At 34.2% G+C, this 8,831-nt stretch overlaps 1 non-coding gene across 1 annotated transcript; it reads left to right on the forward strand.

Annotated features, from left to right (window-relative positions):
- Window positions 1-8,226: 8,226 nt before the first annotated feature.
- On the forward strand, window positions 8,227-8,333 carry LOC116667400. The gene has a single exon (XR_004324284.1). It is a non-coding gene; the product is annotated as a U6 spliceosomal RNA (small nuclear RNA).
- Window positions 8,334-8,831: the final 498 nt, after the last annotated feature.

An 8,831-nucleotide genomic window follows, 5' to 3' on the forward strand; every position in this document is an offset into this window, starting at 1 on the left:
TTTCTGCCTTGTGTGTGTTTCCTGATGTGCTTTGAGGGTTGACTTCTTGTAGAAGGTTTTCCCATCACATTTGTGAAGTTTTTCTCTTGTGTGAGTTCTCTGATGGTTAGTGAGAGCTGATTTCTGGTAAAATGTTTTCCTGTGTTGAATACATTCATATGGTTTCTCCTCTTTGTGTGTTTTCTGATGTACTGTGAGGCCTGACCTATATCCGAAGGCTTTTCTACATTCAGCGCATCCACGGGGTTTCTACCCTGTGTGTATCTTCTGATGAACTGTGAAGCTTGGCCTATTTGTGAAACTTTTCCCACATTCAGTACATTCATAAGGTTTCTCCCCTCTGTATATCCTATTATGTACTGTGAGTGATGACTTGTGGTTCAGGACTTTCCCACACTCACTGCATTCGCAGTGAGTTTTTCTCTTAGGTGTGTTCTCTGATGTTTAGGAAGAACTGATGTCTGCCAAAAAGATATCCCATACTATTTTCAAAAGTTTCCTTTTCTGTGTGTGTTTTTTGATGTGGAGAGAAATTTGATTTCTTGAAGATTTCCCCTGCCTCATTATATTCAAAGGTCATTTCTCCTTTGTGAGTTCTTTCAGTGTGAGTGGGGAGCGACTTCTTGCCAAAATTATTCCCACACTCGCGGTATTTCTTCCCCATGATAACTATGGTCTTTATTTAGAGCTGGCTTTTCAACAGACCACCTTCCACAGTCATTAAATTCACAGTGATTTTTTTCCCTTGAAAGAGTTTCCTGATGGACAAAAGAGCATCAGAGAAAGTTTTCACATGCTCATTATATCCACAGGGCTTCTCCCATGGGCATGCTCTTTTCTGGGTAATGAAGTCCACCTCCTCATGAAAGGCTTTCCAACATTCATTATATTCAAAAAACTGCTTTAGAGTTTGAATATCCTGATGTGGAAAGAGGGCCTCATTTTGATTGACAGCTTTCCCACTTCTGTCATACTTAAAAGGTTTTTCTCTGGCATAAGAATTCTCATGCTTTGTGCTGAGAAGCGACTTCCCATGTGCACTAAACTCACTAATCTTCCTTACAAAGGAGTTTCTATTACTAATGACTAATTTGGAAATAGAATTCAAACTCATTACACGGGAGTCATATTTATTAGGTATTTTTCTCACTGAAACAGGGTTTAATGTCCTTACTAAATGTTTTCCCTAATACACTTTCTCTCCTTAATTCGTGCTTTATTGTTGACAAAGTCAACTTCCCATAAAGTGCTGATCTTTTCCATCGGGTCATCAACTTTCCAGAATTCTAGAAACGAGAATAATTTATCATATCTTATAAATGTTAACACATTTCATATGGAAATGCCATAGCACAGCCCAGTCTTCTGGTGTGAAAGTAATTCCAGGAGCGTCCTTCTCTCATTCCCTTAGGATTGGGCAAAAGAAATAACCAGCAATAGCAGAAGAGTAGCCTGCCAATAAAAACGTAGTAATTTGGCAGTTTAGAAATGGGACCTTCAAAACTAGCTAGAGAACATGAAATAAACACAATACAGTAAACAAGGTACTATCTGGATGGATGCTTGAGCATGAAGGAGAAAACTCAACAAAGCAAGAAACAGTATGTAGAGTCACAAAAGAAAATTAGTAGACAACAGTACTGAAGGGTGATAAATCAGAGGAGAACTTAGGCTTAGAGGAGGCAAATAATATTTAAGTCCTCAGGACAGCTATTATCAAAAAGACAAGAAATAATAGTATTGGCGTGTGTGTGGAGAAAAAGAAACCCTTGTGCACTGTTGGTGTGAATGTGAGTTGGTGCAGCCACTCCACAAAACAGTATGGAAACTCCTCAAAAAATTGAAAACAGACCCACCATACAATCTAGCAATTGCACTCCTGGGTATTTATCCACCGAAAATTAAAGTAAAAACACTAATTCAAAAAGATATGTGCACTCTTATATTCACTGAAGCATTATTTACAACAACCAAGATATGGTAGCAATCTTGGCTTTCAATAGATGAAATCTATTCAATCTATTGTCCATCATTAGATGAATGGATAAAGAAGTAATGGTATATATACACAATGGAATATTATTCAATCATAAAAAATGAAATCTTGCCATTTGCAACAACATGGATTGACCTAGAGGATATTAAACCAAGTGAAATAAGTCAGAAAGACAAATACCTTATGATTTCACTGACATGTGAAATCTAAAAAGCAGAACAGTGGGGAGGGTATAGCTCAGTGGTAGAGTGTGTGCTTAGGATGCACAAGGTTCTAGGTTCAATCCTCAGAACCTCCACTAAAAAATAAAATTTAAAAAACTAATTTTTTAAAAAGTAGAACAAATGAACAAACATAACAAAACAGAAACAGAGTCATATATTTAGGAATGATGGGTGGTGGCCAGAACAAAGGAGGGTAGAAATAGGTGAGGCAGATTAAGAGGTACAAACTGCCAGGTACAAAATAAATGAGTCAGGGGTATGAAATTTACAGTGTGGGGAATATAATCAATAATTATGTAATATCTTTGTATGTGAGAGATAGTAACAGACTAGCCATGGTGGTCACTTTGAAATGTACAGAAATATTTAATCACTATGTTGTATATCAGGAAAAACACAGCATTGTACATCAACTATACTTCAAAAACAAACACATAGGAAAAAAAGATCAGATTTGTGGTTACCAGAGGCAGGGTGTGGAGGGAGGAGGAATTAGAGGAAGGTAGTCAAAAGGTACAAACTTCCAGTTGTAAGATAAATGTGTACTCTGTATATATATGTATATGTTGACTCTGTAAAGGATTAATTTGAGTGAGAGGCAAGACTGTTTATGAGATAAGTAAATTGGCATATAGAAATAGGAAGACTTTATGATTTGATGACTATGACAGGTTCATTAGGAAACAGCTCTGGTAGGAGAAAATAAAGATATAACAGCAGAATAGAACTATGTACCAATCTAGGAATGTAATGTACAACAGACTAAATATAATTAACACTGCTGTACCTTATATATGGAAGTTAAGAGAGTAAGTCCTAAGAGTTCTCATCACAAAGAAAAAAATTTTTTCCTACTTCTTTTATTTCATATCTATATAAGATGATGGATGTTTACTAAACTTATTATGGTAATCATTTTATGATGTATGTGAGTCAAAGTCATTATGCTCTACATCTTAAACTTATACAGTGCTGTATATAAATTATTTCTCAATAAAACTAGAAGAAAATAGACAGACAGATATGTAAGTCCTTATCATCTGCTACTGAATCATTACTAATATACATACTTCCAGTCTTTTCTGTTCTATTTACAAGCATCAAATTCAAATTTTAGAGAGCAATAATTTCCTCATACTCAAAAGAAAATTCCTATTGTCTAGACTGTAATTCTCATTCTAGGACTGATTCACGTGGAAATCCAGTGTCCAAAGAAACCACACATTTAGACTGCAGAAAAAAGATTGGTACATAGTTCTATTCTGCTGTTATATCTTTATTTTCTCCTACCAGAGCTGTTTACTAATGAACCTGTCATAGTCATCAAATCATAAAGTCTTCCTATCTCTATATGCCAATTTACTTATCTCATAAACAGTCTTGCCTCTCACTCAAACTAATCCTTTACAGAGTAAACATATACATATATATACAGAGTACACACACACACACACACACGCACACAGATACTTCAGTATTTCTGGTTTCTCATATGCGAATTTTACAGATCATAGTTTTCAACCTAGTCTTGGAATCTTTATTAATCTTTATACAGTCAATCTTCATTATTCGTGAATTCTGTAATTGCAAATGTGCCTACTTGCTAAACTTTATCTGTGACCTCAAAATCTTCCTAAAATTTATTTGTGACTCAAAGACAACACTCACAGTATTCCATGACCACTCACACATGCACAGAGCACTAAAATGCTGGAGTCGCCTGGCACACACGGTCCCAGCTGAAGTGAAGCAAGGCAGTGTTCTGCCTTCTTGTTTCAGTTTTCACACTGTAAATAAGTACCCTTTTTTGTAGTGTATTTAATGCCACATTTTTTTCCAGCTTTGTTGGAGATTTTGCTGTTTAAAATGGGCCCCTAATGTTGGACTAAAGTACTGTCCATGCTGTGATGTGCCTTATGGAGAAAACATGTGCGTTACACAAGCTTCATTCAGACGTGAGTTATAGCGCTGCTGGTGATGAGTTCAGTGTTAACAAATCAACACTACTTATTAAATAAGGTGTCTTTAAACAGAAACACACAAACAAGATATGTATCAATCAGTTAATGAATATGTTGTGGGCATAAGCTCACAGGAACCCATCCCTCTATTTCCCTAGGAGCAGTGGTTCAGTATTCACTAGTTCAGTGTTTATAGTGACTTTATAAAACACAACTACTGTGAATGACAAGAGTCAACTGTATCTTTTTATTATGAATACTTTTCTCTAAACATGACAGAGAAATTATTATTACATTCTTCCTACTTGCACTCACCACAACATTATCACTTCTATGCTCAAAAACCTACCCATATCTCTGACCCTATGGTCCCAAAGTACCCAGAAATAAATCAGATAAAAGTCTTCATTCTGACAAATCAAATCTGACAACTGGATTGTATCTGCTGTTGGAAATCATCATTCCTTGTGTCCTGAATCACTACCCTCTGTTCTTCACGCACCAGAAAATTTGCCCCCTATGAGTTAGTTGCTCATCCCCAACCAAAGACCTACATGTATATCCATCCACTTAGTTACTGGGCCTTTCAATCTTATCCCTACTCAGAAGCTAGACACTCTTCAAAAAATGGTTACTGTCCCATAATATCAAAAAAAAAGTCTTCTTAAAACTTTCCAGTTAAAAGTTAGTGATTTTAACTATCATTTTGTACAGTATTGCTCTATAACAAATATTTCTATTTCTATGCTACACTTAAAACACTTTAATCCTGCTTTCATTTTTCATCCTAGATACAATCTAAGGTCCTGTTAAGTACTACGATATCTCTAGTTTCCTTTGAATTCTCTGAACAGATGGTAAATCAGTGGACATACACAAGTAAGTGGTATGTATCCCAACTTGGAAAACTATTTTGAAACACAAATCTCAGACTCCTTGCCAGTTTGTATCTAATAACTAAGAAGCTACAGATTTTGACTGGAGCATGTTTATTTGTAGAGTTCCTTGCTTTTCTGGAAGAATAAATATGAAAGAATTCTCTCTTCCAGACTCTCCAAATCATCAAATGTCTATTGCATGTTACTTAGCAGAAGATGGAATAAAAAATAGGTCCTTCTCTTTGGGGTATCGAAATCTAGCTGGAGAAAGAAAACTCAGTCAAGAACTAAATCTGGCCAGGTATCAGAGTATAGGACTAAATCTAAATGTCTTAGTATACAACCAATAAGTGTACAAGTTTACTGCAGTCAAGGGAAAGTTCATGAAAAAAAGTAGAAAAATTGAGCTTAACTCTAAAACATATCAATACAAATAAGATGCCAAACTATAAAGGAGCAAAATTTTTGTATGTTATTAACATTAAATTGGTATCAATTCAAACTAGATTGTTGTAAGTTAAGATGTTAACTGTCATCCCCACAGAAAACCCTAAGAAAATAACTAAATATACATATAATAAAAGAAAGGAAAATGGATTCAAAATGGTGCATAAGAAAACATGTATCTACAACAAAAGATGGCAGGAATTTAGGAACAAAAAAGCATACGAGACATACAGAAAACAACTCAGTGGCAGAAGTCCTTCATTATCAGTAATCAATTTAAATCTAATTGGAATAAACTCATCAATTAAAGTCAGAATTAGCAAAATGGATAAAAGCAAGAATAAAAACAAACAAGAAACTTAGAAACAAATCTGATCAAGGAGATGAAAGAATTATAGACTGAGAACTATAAAACATTGATAATGGAAATTAAAGGTGATTTAAATAAATGAAAAGATATCCCATACTCTTGGACTGGAAAAATTAATGTTGTTAAAATGGCCATACTATCCAAAGAAGTCTACAGATTTAATGAGATCCCTATCAAATTATCTATAACATTTTTCACAGAAATAGAATAATAATCCTAAAATTTATATGGAACCACAAAAGACCCCAAATTGTCAAAGCAATCTTCAGAAAAAGAACAAAGCTGGAGGTGCAACCCTCCTAGACTTCAGACAATACTACAAAGCTACAGTAATCAAAACAGTTTGTTATTGGCACAAAAACAGACAACATAGATCAATGGAACAGAATAGAGAGGCCAGAAATAAACCCACACACCTATGGTCAACTAATCTATGACAAAGGAGGTAAGAATATGCAATGGAGAAAAAACAGTCTCTTAGGCAAGTGTCGTTGGGAAAGCTGGATGGCCACATATAAATTGATGAATTTAGAACACTCTCTTATACCATACATAAAAATAAAATGGCTTAAAGACTTAAACATAAGACAGGACACCATAAATCTCCTAGAAGAGAACATAGGCAAAAAGTTCTCTGACATAAATTGTAGCAATTTTTTCCTAGGTCAGTCTACCATGGCAATAGAAATAAAAGCAAAAATAAATAAATGGGACCTAATTAAACTTGTAAGCCTTTGCACAGCAAAGGAAACCATAAACAAAATGAAAAGACAACTGACAGACTGGGAGAAAATATTAGCAAATGATACGACTGACAAGGGCTTAATTTCCAGAATATACAAACAACTCATACAACTCAGTAACAAAAAAAAGCAAACAACTCAAAAAAGAATGAAATAATGCCATGTGCAGCAACATAGGTGGACCTAAAGATTACCATATTAAGTGAAGTAAGGCAGGAAGAGAAAGACAAATATCATGTGGTATCTCTTATAGGTGGAATCTGAAAAAAAAATGATGCAAATGAACTTATTTACAAACTGGAAATAGACTTACAGACATAGAAAACTATGGTTAGTAAAGAAGGAAGGGGTCAGGGGAGGGATAAATTAGGAGTTTGGGATTAACATATACACACTACTATATATAAAATAGATAAACAACAAGGACCTACTATATAGCACAGGGAACTATATTCAATATCTTATAATAACCTATAATGGGAAAGAATCGGAAAAAGAATATGTATGTGTTTGTATAACTGAATCACTTTACTGCACACCTGAAACCAACACATTGTAAATCAACTATACTTCAATAGAAAAGAAAGAAAGAAAGAAAGAAAGAAAGAAAGAAAGAAAGAAAGAAAGAAAGAAAGAAAGAAAGAAAGAAAGAGAAAGAGAGAAAGAGAGAAAGAGAGAAAGAAGGAAGGGAGGAAGGGAGGAAGGAGAAAAGAAAAGTCAATCAAAAAAATGGACTGAGGACATAAACGGACATTTCTCCAGTGAAGACATATGAATGGCCTATAGGCACATGAAAAGATGTCCAATATCACTAATTATCAGAGAAATGCAAATCAAAACTACAATGAGGTATCACCTCACACCAATCAGAATGGCCATCATTAGAAAGTACACAAATGATCAATGCTGGAGAGGGTGTGGAGAAAAGGGAATCCTCCTACACTGTTGGTGGGGATGCAGTGGAAAACAGTATGGGGATTCCTTAAAAAACTAAAAATAGAGTTACCATATGATCCAGCAATCCCAGAGCATAAATCCAGAGAAAACTAATTCAAACAGATACATGCACCCCAATGTTCATAGCAGCACTGTTTACAATAGCTGGGACACAGAAGCAAACATTTCAAAAATTCATTATAAATATCCCAGCATACGTGAGAGAATGTGGGCTGAGTAGCACAGATTTATTATTTATTAAAATCCAAATAAATACATTTAAATAAAAAATTAAAAGTTAAAATACAAATCCATTTCTTAAAATTAGTACATGGACAATTACAGATTTTTAATGCATTTACATGTTGATGAATGCAGGGTTCTATACACTTTCATTGTTCTAAGATTTAAATTTTCTAGGTTTTTATTAAAGAATTTTGTGTTTGATTTATCAATAATTTAGAGGAATGTATTACAATTTTCCTTAAAAATGGTTTGTTTGGCAATTTCTCTCTGTATTTCTATCAAATTTTCATTAAACCACTGTTTTAGGTCTAATTATTATCTCTTCTTTTGATGATGAAACATTTATCATTGTGTAGTAAGCATTTTTATTCCAATAGAGATTTTTGTCCTAAACTGATTTTGTCTGATATCAATTAAGACATCTTGTGCTCGCTTCTGCAGCACATATACTAAAATTGGAATGATACAGAGAACATCAGCATGGCCCCTGCGCAAGGATGACACGCAAATTCGTGAAGCATTCCATATTTTTCAGACATAGAGTATAGACTTGCGGTTGCCATTGGGGAGTGGGGTGGGAAGGGATAAACTGGGAGTTTGAGATTTGCAGATACTGACTGGTATATATAAAATAGATAAACAAGTTTATACTGTATAGCACAGGGAAATATATTCAATATCTTGTAGTAGCTCATGGTGAAAAAGAAGATGAAAATGAATATATATGTATTCATGTAAGACTGAGGAACTGTGCTGTGCACCAGAAATTGACACATTGTAAACTGACTATAACTCAATAAAAAAATTTTTAAGCATATGTATTATTACAAAAAGATATCTCAATTCTATTTTCTTTAGTATTTGATTCTTCACATTTATTCCTTTTGTTTTATGTTTAAATGCCTTAGGTACAATTCACAAAAAAAAAGCCTATAGTTAGCTTTTTAAAAATCCAAATTTATTATCCCTTTTATCAGAAGACTTCAGTCAATTTTTATTTACTGTGATTATTAAAATATCTGGAGTTGCT

This window comes from Camelus ferus, chromosome 11, assembly GCF_009834535.1.
Source record: "Camelus ferus isolate YT-003-E chromosome 11, BCGSAC_Cfer_1.0, whole genome shotgun sequence".
Taxonomy (NCBI): domain Eukaryota; kingdom Metazoa; phylum Chordata; class Mammalia; order Artiodactyla; family Camelidae; genus Camelus; species Camelus ferus.